At 36.6% G+C, this 14,616-nt stretch overlaps 1 protein-coding gene across 1 annotated transcript in view; it reads left to right on the top strand.

The window, feature by feature from the left end:
* The first annotated feature begins 834 nt into the window (after positions 1-834).
* LOC308682651 (USP6 N-terminal-like protein) overlaps positions 835-14,616 on the top strand; it is a 29,018-nt gene continuing 15,236 nt past the window's right edge. The window contains exon 1 of the mRNA XM_081352507.1: positions 835-991. The gene's annotated coding sequence lies outside the window, so the exon portion shown is untranslated. The remainder of the gene's footprint in view (positions 992-14,616) is intronic.

The following is a 14,616-nucleotide window of genomic DNA, read 5'->3' as shown; positions in this document are numbered from 1 at the left end:
AAAAAAATATTTTATAAGTCTAACTATCGAGATTTTAAATAACTAGAGATGGAACTTTTTGTACACCACGTAGGCCTACAAACCACTGAAATCGGTTGATACATGTAAACGTTATTTTTGTTTTTATCCAGAAAAACCGCAGCTCACCCATTTACTTGCATTTGTTTACAGCGCAATCTTGACGCGTTGACATATGTATTTATTATGTTTATGGACTGTACTCTGGGGTAGGCCTACTTGCATGAGGTCAAGGGTCAAACCCACAGCAGATACATTATAACGCAATCACCAACAGAGGGCACAATTGTTTCTCTTTTCACTCTTTGTTGACAACGATTTTGAATATGGACTGTGTGTGAAATTATTAAAAAAATAATCTGTCTGTTCGTCCATCCAGTCATGATCCACCCAAACATCCCATACCCTGAATTATTTGGAAGGTTATATTGTTTTATATTTGAACCGAACGTGGAAGAGAAAGTGTTACTAACAATGGCATTTCAGTTTTAAACAAATATTTACAAGTGCTTAATTTCACATATTGACATTTGTCAATTACCTCATACACCTCTTACATCTTTCAGTCTAAGGCCTTAGTTTAAATTCACAGTTTATACATATGTTACTGTTAAGCTACATTAAGACTCAAGACAAACGAGTTTGTATAACATTCTCCAACACAAAGGTGAAGAGCTGCGTTTGCTTAGTGTAATGAACGGTCATCATTTCCATAGTTGGCAGCAGGTCACGTGACCAGACCTGCCAACGGTTCAATCTTTCCCTGGGTTTACTGGCAGGTCACGTGACCAGCTGCCAGCCAGGATCTAACTGCACAGGCTTCTACAGTCTGTGCGCTCTGACGTGCTGCCTTGCGTTGCTCTCAATGCTTTTAGATGAAGCTATTGTATTCGCCACGGGATTTTAGCTATTCGCTTCGCTTTACCTCCCATGTTTTCAGCGACGAAGGAATGAAGAGTCTTCACAATAAACGGTAATGATTTTTCCCTTTATCCGCATTTTATTTATGTATTCGATATCATGGCATCTGGTTCACCATTCTTACTGTTACTGGATGTTGCATAGCATAACAGTGATATTATGCAAGATCCATTACACAAAAAGAACTGCAAGGACACAACGGAATGTCATTTTAAGTGATTCTCATTAGAATGTATTTTGCAGCTGGAGTGAGAGCGATTTGAAACCCACTATATGTAGCATCAACATCTCGGTTATTTGTGTCTTGTCGCCTGTTTTCAAAATACACGTAACGTTACAATTGCTAGTTATTCTAAGAACCAGTGAATGAAAATGCAGAAGAAAGCAGCGAGAACCCGCCACTTTCAGCGGATTTAAACTGAAGCTGTTTACAAACATTCTCTCTGCATCACACCTCTGAAATGCGTCCTTCATTCTGGCTCAGTTCAGGTGATTCGGTGATGGAATCTCCATGTTTTAATCTAGACACATCTTTGATGCATGCCTTTTGATTCTGCATTTCGAATAATCCATTTCATCTTTTTCAATGACCATTATGCACTTTTATTATACTATTTTGGATTTAGTGCTTACATATACAGGTTCCTTTATTCTGCTTTACTGCTATTGGAATATACCTCTATAATCAGAATATTAGCCTATTATTAAACTGCTGTTTCTTGAGTTCTTGAGATAGGCCACTAAAGATTTTGCTCTCACATTTGTGTGATTTAAAAAGTATTTCTGAGGAATATTAATACAGACAGCAAGAAGCTAATTTATAAATGAAACACGTTGTTTGGTGTGGACTGTGAAGATAACATTAACTAACATTTTACAAGCATAAAAAATATGACCTATAATTGTAGATCTAGATTCTAATGGCCTACATTTTGCAATTCACTAGACTTTTATTGAGAATTTTTATCCAATATCTTGTTAATTGTTTTGATTAAAGTGAATGATTTCACATTTGAATGTATATTCCCAATAAATATATCTTTACAAAAATTATATTAAAAAAAATCTATAAATATACAGCATAGTAAATAGCAAGAGAGAAAAAAAATAACATGCAAGTCTTTCATTTAGATAATGCTGATACATGCATACAAGAATATTACAGTAGCTGTGAAGCATGTAGCCTAAACTTATTTTTCTTCTTCTTCTTCTTCTTCTTCTTTTAAAATAGTTTTAACATTAATCAGAAATTGATGTGCATGTAAACATGGCCAGTGTTTCTCTTTCTCTCTTCCCACACACAAACACACAAATTTAGGGGTAAATCATGCAGCTTTTGCATTTCCACACACAGATGTTCAGTAAATGGAAGTAGGCCAGTGATAGATCTGTGTGTAAGCTTTTGGGTGGGCTTCTCTGGCTGTATTTCACAGTTATTTAGCCTTCATACGGGTCTGTAGACTTTTAATTGTAGGTCAGAGAGAAATAGCCTCTAAAAAAATCCCACATTTCTGTTCTCACAGTCTCAATTCCAACCCTCACTCTTAAAAATGAAGGTACTTTATGGGCTTCTATGGTTCCATGAAGAACATTTATCATCCATGGATCATTTCCATTCCACAAAAGGTTCTTATAGTGGAAAAATATATTTTTTCACAGTTAGAAGGAAAAAAAAAGCTTCTTTTAGGAGCTGTTGACTGAAAGGTTCTTTGGGGAAACAAAAATGGTTCTTCTATGGACTCGTTGTGAAAACCCCCATTTGGCACATTTATTTTTAAGAGTGTTGTGTAAATCTGTGTTAGTGCATGCTGTTTATAATCTTTTAATTCATTTTCTGATATTGTTTTAAAATATGGGATGCACCTTTTCACTGATGTTCAGAGGAGAGATTTCAGAACTGTGTCCAGTCTTACAAATCCTGAGATGAACGCTCAACGCTTCAGACATGGACATGCACACCAGTTTAACACACTGCTTTGGCTCTGTTTATGGATGGCTGAGCCACTGAACATAAACACTGCTCATCTGGCAGACAAATAAACTGTTTAGTGATAGGTGTGCTTGTGCATAGCCAGACTTTTGACTCCGGCATAATGTCTGGACCTCACTGCATGTTATTCTGAAAAAAAAAAAAGAGTGTGGACTATTATTCAACACAATTCCTCATTTACATACATTTACAGTACATGCATACGTGTGAATGTAAATGGGCAGAACACTTAATACTACTTTGTTTCCAGGTTTAAATTGGTAATTTCAGTCTTTTTTGAGTGAAATATGTATTATTTAGACAGTCAGTGAATGGATTGAGGGAGGTCTGTGGGTGTGCCGTCTGACGCTGAGACTAGACTATTATCTTCTGCTGGTCTTTGTTGATGTCATAGGGATTAGTTATTCTTATAAATCAGCTCAAGAACAATAATTTAATCTGTTTTTTCTTTTTTATTGCATAATAAGCTTTTTATTCAGCCCCATGTGGGTACAGCTTTATCATTCAGTGGTTACTTGTTACAGTGACATTAAAAACATCTCTCATCACTGAGGTTTATCTAAATGAGCTACCTCAATCTCAAGTCTTTCTTTTAAGTTTTATTTTTGGTCTTTTCCCTATTGTATTGTGAGCTACAGTAGAGAAGTGGGACAGGAAATGACAAGGGAGAAGGATCTGAAATGAATCTTCTTCCTGACTTAAACAACCAGACGCAAACTTGCATCACCTGAATGAGCAACATAGCTCAATGCATTGGCTGCTAGGCTACGACTATCTTTTTTCATTTACCAAGGTGATCACTAGTGCTCTATCGATCTCACACAAGGTGACACTGTACAAGGTGAAGCAAAAAAAAAAAAAAAAAAAAAAAACCTAGATCACTAATCAACTTACTCTCAGGGTTTCCTTCTTACTTTTGAGACTACTGAGAAAATCTTTGTAGCAACTGTGGAGTTTTAAGAAATATCTTATAAGATGTATTAGGCCTGTTCGCAAAAATCATAATCACAATTATTTTGGTCAATATTGAGCTCACAATTATTCAACAAAATGACTAATTCAGTACATCATGCATTTATTTAACATTTTAACCATGCATTTGGGTCCATCTTGACCAAGCAGAGGTACATAAATAAAAAAATAAATAAAAATCAAAATTTGAAAAAAAAGTTGAAATACACATAACTTATTATTTTTTCTTAACCAAAAAAATGTAAGAGATATAACTATTTAAACTAAATTGTTAGACCATTTGCATCCGGGTCCGTTTTGACCCGAAATTGAACTGTTGTTTTACACATGATTGACATGAAATTATGCTGGGCTTTTTTTTTTTTTTTCTCATATATATATATATATATATATATATATATATATATATATATATATATATATATATATATATATATATATATATATATATATATATATATATATATGAGAAAAATATAGATATATATGAGAAAAATATAGATATATATGAGAAAAAAAAATTCTCATGTATATCTTATATGCGCCAGACAAACAAGCGTGCAGCCACTTTAGAATACATTATTGTCTTTGAACTTCCATTTTTGCGGTCGCGTTATATTTCTATGGCATCGCTGTCCAAGAGTAGCCTAATTAGCTGGTGAAGTGGATTTACTTATTGTAGAGTTAACTAAAGTTATCATGCGCATTGTAATGTTTAAAGCAGATGTCTTAACAAATGTCAATAGACCGGGAAGATTTTAAAACAAGCCATTCATTCATAAATATGTAAGATCGCAGTGAAAATACAAACCGGAAGAAAAAAGACAATGAGCGCAGCGCTAGAAAAGGGGCGGGGCTACATATAGGCTATACTGTATATCTCTATTAGTTAGATTAGTCTCAAATTACTTCTGTAAAATACATTTATTTTATATACATAGCCTATATACATAGCATACATAGCCTCTTACACACACTCATTTCCTTCCCATTGGGGCTGCATTTTGTTTATAAATGAACACAAAATAATTCTGAAATCAAAATAAAATGGCAAACCAATTAATCTCTTAATGTGTTTGTAGAGCAGAAGTTCATAGACCAAAGAATTTACATTTGAAAAAGGAAAGAGGGTTTGGAAAAGAAAAGTTTAAAACGCTGTTTGACATAATTTTTTCATATGAAAGTAAAAGTTTATGCAAGTAAAATAAATGTATTTTGTTTGAAATATTGATAATTGAGTAATATTGATATTTTGGTGTTGTTTTGTTATAAAAAGAATATGTAGGTTTCATAAATACTGTTTTATAAACTTATGTTCCACCAGGTCCAAACAGACCCTGGAATGCAAAAAGTGAATACAGTTCATTAATGCATTAGGAGGGTTTAATATTTGATCTAAGAAATTAACTAAAAAATAAAAAATAAATGAAAAAAATTTATAACAATAAATAATTCAACAACCCCCCAGAGACTGTAATCATTTACAAAAGTAAAAAGATCCAGAGCAATGTTAAATAAAATATAAAGTACTGTAATATTTTAAATGTAGGATTTTTTCATTTTTTTTTTGTAATACAGCTCAGCTGTCATAATTATTCAACCCTTGTTCAACATTGCTATTTTTAAGTCACCTGTATAGTATGGCACAAATTAAGCCTTTGGAAACTCTATGGCATAGAGTCTATGACAACATTTAATTAGCTTGAGCTGTTACGCATATACATTTAGCCCATGCATGCGCTTCAACTTATTATTCATATTCTTAAGACATTATCTCAGTTAGGAGAAAATAGTGAACACCAGATTCTGCTGAACGTGTTATTTAAGTTCAAGTTCACTTGTGTATGCACATTTTGTGCAGAAGCAAGTTGTTCTAATATTGCATTTACATAGAGCATTGCATTAATCACTTGGCCATGGCTCCAACATGAGACATATTTTAATTTTTTTATTTCAGTTTATATGACTGTAGGTATTGCACATTTCCTTCCTTCAACCACTTGAAGTGTTACCACATGTTTTGTTTTGGCATACTTCAGGTTTTAGATTCTTATTAGTTTTTCCTCTCCAGGATTTGCTTTTCCATCAAAGATATATATTTTTTCCTCAGACCTTAATGGGGAGTTGTTCAGATTATAAAATTTGTTTGTTTTTTTAATTAGTACTTTGTGTATATCTGGGATCTGGTTTATTCCAGTAGGGCAATATTTCGAAGTTTCTAAGTCTAAGTTTTAGGTCGACACAGACAGCCAAGAATAGACTGTACACATGACCATTACATACATGTGACATGCTTAATGTTGTAAGGTGCAATAAGCAAAGTAGGGCCTACTCATGCACACTGGAAGCATAATCCCGATTTCAGTTCTCTTCCGCAGCTTAAGGGGCCAAATACACACAAAATTATGTCAAAATGTCCATCTTGGTGAGTATTCACGTAAACACAGTCAGTTATGTCTTAAGTGGGGTAAACAGTTGAGAAAGAAAGCATGTGTGTAACAATATATTGGACCCGTGCAGCTGTAAAGTGACAGGGGGATGTAACGATTCACTCCAAGCCGGTTGAAAATCGATAAAAATCGGTTGATATGTTAAACAAATTGCAATACATGTTTTAAACAGCATGGGCGCTAAAGCTGTATACTTAGACCTTGCTTTACAGGCACAATAGCAGCAAGCAAGTTGTAGCTAGCGTTATGGACGGTGCGTGCACACTGGGGCGGAGCAGAGCGAGCGTTTAGCAAACATAGCGATGGCAAGCATAGATGTTGACGTTGACTCATTCAAATCGGAGGTGTGGCGTTATTTCGACTTTCCGAAGACTAATAGTCACCACAGTAAGATGCTCCAGTCACCTCCGTTTGCATGTAAAAGATATTAATTGGCAAGGTGCATCAATGTTTTCATGTCAAAAGATATGAGGCTATGAGAGAAAGACCAGCACGAGGGTGTATTCCAAAGAAGACTGAAGGAGAAAGCTGTGCTTTTGCAGAACCAGGTGTTGTATTTATTTTACTATCCCTTTCTCTAAATGTGTAAAAAAATTTTTTTTTTAATTTGTTGATTATTATGGCATATTTTTCTAAATGTGTTCTGGTTTCTAACTCTTGCAAGTGTAATGATACAAATTATAACAAATAATATTACAATCTTGCCTTTAAAACTATGTGAAACAGGGTTGCTGTTGTACTTAAATTTTACTTATTCTTTTAGTTTCTGCTATTCCTCTGCGCAGGATGAGGGTGAAGAAGGAGCCAGTGGCCAGACAGACAGACAGACTGAGCTGAAACATCCTCCTCCAGAGAAAACAGCATTGGAAGATCTCTTTGGAGGGACTTTTTGGGGATAAAAAAAAAAATTAAACTGTTTTATTATTTGACATAAAATATATTTCAGTTTTACAAAGACATGTGCAGCATTTTGTCTGAGAAATAAAATGATACTTTTTCATTTATATTTTGTCTTACATCTAATTTTGTAAAAATAAATTGTGAAAAAATCTTATAGTGAAACCAGTATCGTGAATTGTATCGCATTGTGAGTTGAGTGAATCGTTACATCCCTAGACCGCAGCCTTATGAACCTGCTTCCCTCTGTGTGTTCTTGAGTGAATAACTTTTGTAGCTTCAATAAGATTCAAGTATATTTAATTCATACAGTAAATATTTTTTTTATTTTTTACAATTGATTATTCAATTTCTGTTGTTAAATAAACCTAATGTAGACCTGAAACCCTAACCCCCCTGGTTTACACTGACGTTAAGATGACACTTACTTTTTATGTAGTCCAAAGTAGTCGATTGCCGAGTTCACGCGCATAGGTTTAGTTACCTATGATCACGCGCGTGAACTCGGTAATCGACTACTTTGGACTTCAACCGAAAACAGGATGTAAACAGGTATTTGCACTGGCTTAAAGGAGACATATCATGCTTTTAAATTGTTCCTTTTTACATATAAATCATACATTTGTGGTCTATATAAAGCGGAACTGCAATGCTTGGGTCTGAATTCCTCATTATTATAGCTCCACGGGCCCCTTTTTTACCCCTTTTCTGAGGTGCTTCTGAGATCAACTCGTTTTGGTGCGGTCTCTTTAAATACAATTGAGACACTTCATACCCCGCCCCCTCTCCAGGTTGCAGAGGTTCAACTCCACCCCGTTCGGCCATTTTTGTAGTCTGATAGCAGAGATAGGATTATCTAGCGGCACAGAAACTTTTTATTCACACGTTATTAATAAAATGTCAACAACGGACGACTTGTCCAGCCAGCCTTAGATGTTCGAGCCAGAGTTGGAGCCGGAGCGAAATGAAAATGAAGACGACGAACCTGCAGAACAACGTCTTCATATGGATGTATCGCAATGGTGTGTTACTGTATTTATACATGAAACTTTGGTCTTCCGACCTTTTACCACCGTGTCGATTTATTTTGATTAATATGTGCGAGGGAGAGAGAGCAAGACAGCGTCTAGTTTGGAGACGGTGATGTCTTGTTTACACTTTCGCCTGGCTCCGAGAGAGAGTGCGAGCGCGCGCGAGACCGGGTCTCTCTCTCTGCTCGTTCTTTTAGTTAAACATGCGCCACAAGCGCGGCAGTTCATCTACATTAGACGGTGTAATGAAGCGTGTGGGTTACTACATCCAACAACCGATAATTTTAACTTACCCTCTCGTAACTTCTGCATCCTTTAGCTTGGACTACAAAATTGCAGCGAGAAATAATAATGGCGGATCGCTCGAAGTGTTTGGCCGGAAGTCAATGTCCTTATTTGGCAGTTCCGCTGCAAATACTGTGACGTGATAGTTCACAAAACGTCATAGATAACAGAAAAATCGGAACAGGTTGAAAAATATGACCAAAACAGAATATAAAGATATCAACGAAGCACCTGAAGAGAATAATTTCATCTTTTCTGTACTTCTAAACACTCCAAATATACAACAAAATGCATTTAAGGGCTAAAAAAGTGCATTTAGCATGATATGTCCCCTTTAAATAACATAATTTTTATACATATCTTTCACATCTACTGCAGTCAGATTCACTCGTGTTCACTCTGAAGGAATCACTCACATTTTCTGTGCACTTGTAATCAAGGATGTTAAGAGGCTAAAAGCAGGTTTAGTACTTGCCCCATTGAAGTCAACAGGGTGCAAATTTTAAAAATAGAATAACTCGGTGTAGGCAACACCGATTTTTGTCGTTGTTCTCTGTATTGACCACTCCAAATGTACAAAAAAATGAGCTCAATGTTAAAATTGACCGGAGTTCTCCTTTAATTTGCTGGTGTTTTTCTATTTGCATGTGTTTTCTTCTGTTGCAGCGCGTTGAGCTCTCTCAGCCAACGTAAGTTAGGGTGGCTTTCTTCTCTAAAAAAAATAGAATGAGAAAAATGTTGGTTGTATCATTTTCAGTTTTTATTCATATTTAGAATATAATAAATAAATTAAAATCTTAACATAATTTAAATTTAATTATACTAAAAGCATTATCATATCGCATATGGAATAACAAGTTATCGCATTTCCCATTTTTCATCAAAATTGTGTGCAGCCCTACATTCCAGCATACTGTTACTCATCAGTTACTCAGATGTTGTCACTTGTCACTGCCATATGCTTGTGCTCAAATAAAACAACAGCACAGAACTAATGTACATTGACTAAACAACTTGCCACATTAATGGTTGGTCTCAGTGTTGCCCCCACTGTGAGTGTGAAGACTCTTAGCCAGGACAAGGCTCTCTCAGTGTGTTGAAGTGCTCTACATCTGTGAGCTAGCTAGTACGAGGCAGCGACGGCCCACCCAGATGGCGGTGCAATTGATGCCAGTTGTCCCGGCACGAACATTGACAACTGTTCTCCCCCACACGACTGTTACTCTCCCCAGCTCCAAATGTTGAGCTTCTCCCTTTTACGTCGGAACAGTAAATGTCAACAGAGCAGAACTAGATGCTTATTTAATCCCATCCAAATTACAACTCTTTCCTCAAACAAAAAGTGTCATACCGCCCAGACTTGGCTTGTTTAAACCTTGACCTCATTGTTGTTGTTTTTTTAGCATAAAGTGAACTTTTTTTTTGTCATAACAATGCTATACTCATATTTCCATGTACACCCAGTAGCCTGGCCAATAAGGCCTGATGTCACACTTTGAAATTAGTTTAGAAGGTGTAGTGCAATGTTTTGAGAATGACTCGAGAATGAGATCTATTCCACTTGAAGCCCTTTTTTTTGTGTTGAGCCCCTGCCAAACAAACACAATGATTTTTTGACAAGCTTTGAAAGAACTACCTTGTATAAACTCCTGCCAGCTTTTTATCAAAAACACATTTCTCAAATAAAATTATGACATGCTTTTGACGTTTAAGATTATTTATTGAGACCGTATGATAATAACTAATAGCGATGGCAAATTGTTTGTTAAATTATTTGTTTATTATTTGACACATATCAAGAATAATGAGTAAATCTTTTCATTTTAAACTGTTCTGGAAGATGTCAAATAAGCTCAAATGCCATGCATGCATATTGCTGTTTAAAAATGCTGAATACCTCATATTATGTATGCTTGCCAACAAACATAGCCCTCATTCAGCACACATGAATAATTCAGAGCTTTAGCCCACATTTATTCACTCATGTTTACTGTCATACGCAAGTCATGGTGTGCATTTGTGTTCATTCGCCAATATTCTTCATTTGAGTGAACAACAAAATCACCATTACTGTGACATCACTGAAACATATTCCAAAGGGACATTTTATAATAACTGTCAATACAATATCAAACATTATTTCATTATGTAATGTACAGCAGAATATGAATATGAACCTTAATGTTTGTTGATGACATCAATCAGTTATTATATAATGTTACATTATTTAAATTGGTGTTTGAACTTTTTAACTTAACATAAAATCTGCACTGCCATAAAACATGCTTCAGATTTTGTGAGACTCTATTCTATCCTTAGTGTCCATATTTTTAGAGGGCAATGGGCAGTGATTTCTAGGTCAGGCGTGGAGTTCCACATCCAGCTGGGAAGATTTTCAGCAGAAAGGCCTGTCATTCCATATACTAGTGAGAGCTGAAACAATTAGAGAGCCAACCGTTAGACTCCTGCTCTCTAGAGAAATGGCTATTTATGGCACCTTGTATAAGATCTATGCCCGCAGGTCAACATTTTCCCTTGTATTTGACTCATAAATAGAGTTTATTTAAATAGAATTTACAGCAGTCAGGCCTAAAATGGAAAGTCCAGATGAATTAAACAGGCTTTTTTTTTTACACTGACACAAGTGATCAAATACAAACCCCACCCAGTCTCCATTCAAACAAGAACACAATGTATTGGCCTAATTTCTGCCATGCTTGTTTCTCAGAAATAACTGAAACTAAACTGCTTGATCCAGTGAATTGAGGAACTTGCCTCTGTTAAACCCCTTTTCATTCCGTGTTTGATAACAGGAAGAAATTGCGTGGATCACAAATGTTTTTTTTATTTTTTGGGGGGCAGGCAGTTTATGCAAAATCCATTTGGTTTAGTGCCCCCTTTTTTAAGATTTTCTATAAAATTTTACACACTGGATTCTGTTGTTTCAACAGATGTTATGAATGATTTTTTTACTGTCTCTAATGTTCTTTTCAGCTGGAAACTGCAGTGAATTGTATGTATAGGTAAGTTTTTCAAATGAGCTTAGGGTGGAATCTTATTGAAGCTTCACAAAAAAATTAAATGAGTATGAAGGGGATACAGGCCCATGGTTTTGCCATATTTTCCATATTGTACAATATTTAGAAATAGTGTACTATAAACAATTCTCAGTCATTGCAGTATCCCTACTGATATTAGAATGATCTATAAGTAATAAAACCAGCAGAATGTAAGTCTTTTCAGTACTGTCAGCTGATGGGTCTGTATGAAATGCTTGCTCATCAATGTGTCCAGTAAGGCATCCATTTCTCTCTCTCTTTGAAACAGGGATGGTACGAACACCGACCAACAGAGCTACTAAATCAGTTTTTCTTCGTTCATTCTCAAGTCAAACGCAGCAGCCCAAGCTTAAAAAAAGCAGATAGTTTCCACATCACCATGTTATATTCAAGATTATTTAAATAATATTGGATCCAGGTTCTTCTGATTGACTCTTGTCCCTCCTTTTGGGGACTGTCATCTATCGTATCAATCAAACAGTCCTCAAGCCCCTGAGAAAGCATCTGCTGTTGCATTGCTGATACCTCACAATGAGAGGCCATGTAAATGCATTTGCAGATGACTTGTGCAGATGACTTGTGGGATTTTGCAGGGATTTGATGATGTGCCACCATTCAATGAAAATACAGTATTTCAATTATAATATTTTCTTAGTAGGAGATGTTTTTAATACATTGAGGAAGAATCAAAATTGTGTGTATGCTACACAGGTAAAATAATAAATTTACATACATTGTAAAGGCATATCAGCAACAACAAAAACACTTGCCTCTTTAACTATAGGGTTAATGAAAAAGTGGAAAATAGTTATCTAAAACATTATTACTACTATTCTTGGTGCATTTTAAGTGGACATCAGGGGAAAAAAGTATGATGTGGCCTAAGGCATACAGCGAAAATGACTCACTTTATTCTATTAGGCAATGGTAAATGTAAGAAATGAAAATAAAGCTAGGTTAAGTCTCTGTGACAGCCCAACAGATTAGACCAGGTTAAAAACTGTACGCACCTTCACAAAGAAACTGACATAATTGCATAACAAAAATGAATGATATTTTCCTCTACCCATCTAATAAATCTAATGCAATATAAATGACTATAACATATTCAATATAAATATTACACATTTCTGCCCAAACCATGGTACATTACTACAGTACATGCATGGTAAATGTTTGTAAGGGTGGTGATTAGGGGATTTAAAGTATTCTACATAAATTTTGTTCATGGCACAATGTTTCTCCTGCTTTCTTCATCAGATGTTGAGGCTGAGAACAATGTTGAGGCTGTTTCATCCGATTTAATAGTAGTTAAATCATCGAGTGATTTGTGGTTTGTAACAGAGAGGTGTCTGTCGAATTGAAACGCTTCCCACTGGTTGTCACAATGCTGTTTAATAATAGTGTCCGGGACCGGGAGTAAACGCAACTCTGTGCTGGGCTGTACTGAAACAACTAGTGAAACAACTGAAAACAGCGCTATTTGTTGTTACTGTACTGATCGAGAAACTGCTTCAGATTATTCAGTGACAGAGCGGTCCGAACGAATCTGAATAGTTTCAGACCGTTATGCAAGCGCGTTTAGAAAGAATCGAATGCTTCAATAGAGGAAGAACAAGCAAGAAAGCAGGGTTGTAGCAATGAAGAAACTGGGTGTCAGGATGAAGTTGGAGCAGACAATGGAGTGGAAGGTTTTCTGGCTGGATATCTGCAAATGGAACCCTCAGAGAATCAAGGTTTTGATTCAAGGGGTGTACAATGTCCTCCCAACCTGTTTGGCAAGGTAGAAACTCTAGCATGCACCCTGATAGGCAGGCTCTCTTGAACACATCTTGAGCAGTTGCTCCTGGGCAATGGCCGTTATCGCTGGTGACACGATCAAGTCCTCAAGACCTTAGCTGAGGCAATCAGCAGGGGGATTAATGAGAGCAGAAGCGCCAACACTTCAGCCAGGATGATTGCAAAAACAACCCTGGTGGCTTGCTCTACACAGCACAAGACTGGGTGATGACAGTTGACCTGGATAGACAGCTGAAAATTCCAGCACAAATCAAATCACCCAGTCCATGCTTAGACCAGACATCATATTGGTCTTGGAGTCAACAGCTTATCCTACTGGAGCTAACTGTGCCTTGGGAGGAGAGGATGGAAGAGGCACAGTTAGCTCCAGTAGGATAAGCTGTTGACTCCAAGACCAATATGATGTCTGGTCTAAGCATGGACTGGGTGATGTCAGTTGACCTGGATAGACAGCTGAAAATTCCAGCACAAATCAAATCACCCAGTCCATGCTTAGACCAGACATCATATTGGTCTTGGAGTCAACAGCTTATCCTACTGGAGCTATAACTGTGCCTTGGGAGGAGAGGATGGAAGAGGCACAGGAGAGAAAAAGGGCAGAAGTATGAAGGACTGCTGGAGACCTGCTGCTGGAATGGGTGGAAAACCAGGTGGATTACAGTGGAGGTGAGTTGCTGAAGATTTGCAGGTCCTTCCTTCAGCAAGGCTTATTGAATGCTGGGAATAACTGGTGCAAGCCGGAGAAGAGCCATCAGCAACAGCATGGAGGCTGCAAAGAATGCATAAAAATGGCTATGGCTGAAAAGGGGTGACATGGGGGGATAGTGAAATGCCACTTGGACACAGGCCAAGGCTTGATTAAACTCATTTGGGTCGCCTGGAAGAGGGTGTCTGTTGAAAGACCCGAAACTTGATATGTCCAAGTTTGTGCATCAGAGGTTGTATAAATAACTGAAAACATATGTTATAATGAATTTGGTATTTTGGATTAGACCGAGCACTTGTACTGTCAGAATGACAATCTTGAGGGTTATAATCTGGGGTTTAATCACATATTGCATAACCTAAGCCTTTGCTGCTTGCTGCAAAGGTGGCAGATGACGACACTGCTTTCCTCAGGAGAAGGAAGGATTTCTGCACTTATCCTTAGGGATGTGGATTAGGGTGTTTGGCAGATTATCATCTTGGTTTAT

The sequence above is a fragment of the Scardinius erythrophthalmus genome, assembly GCF_964197995.2.
Source record: "Scardinius erythrophthalmus genome assembly, chromosome: 2".
Taxonomy (NCBI): Eukaryota; Metazoa; Chordata; class Actinopteri; order Cypriniformes; family Leuciscidae; genus Scardinius; species Scardinius erythrophthalmus.
This window is presented reverse-complemented; position numbering and strand designations above follow the sequence as displayed.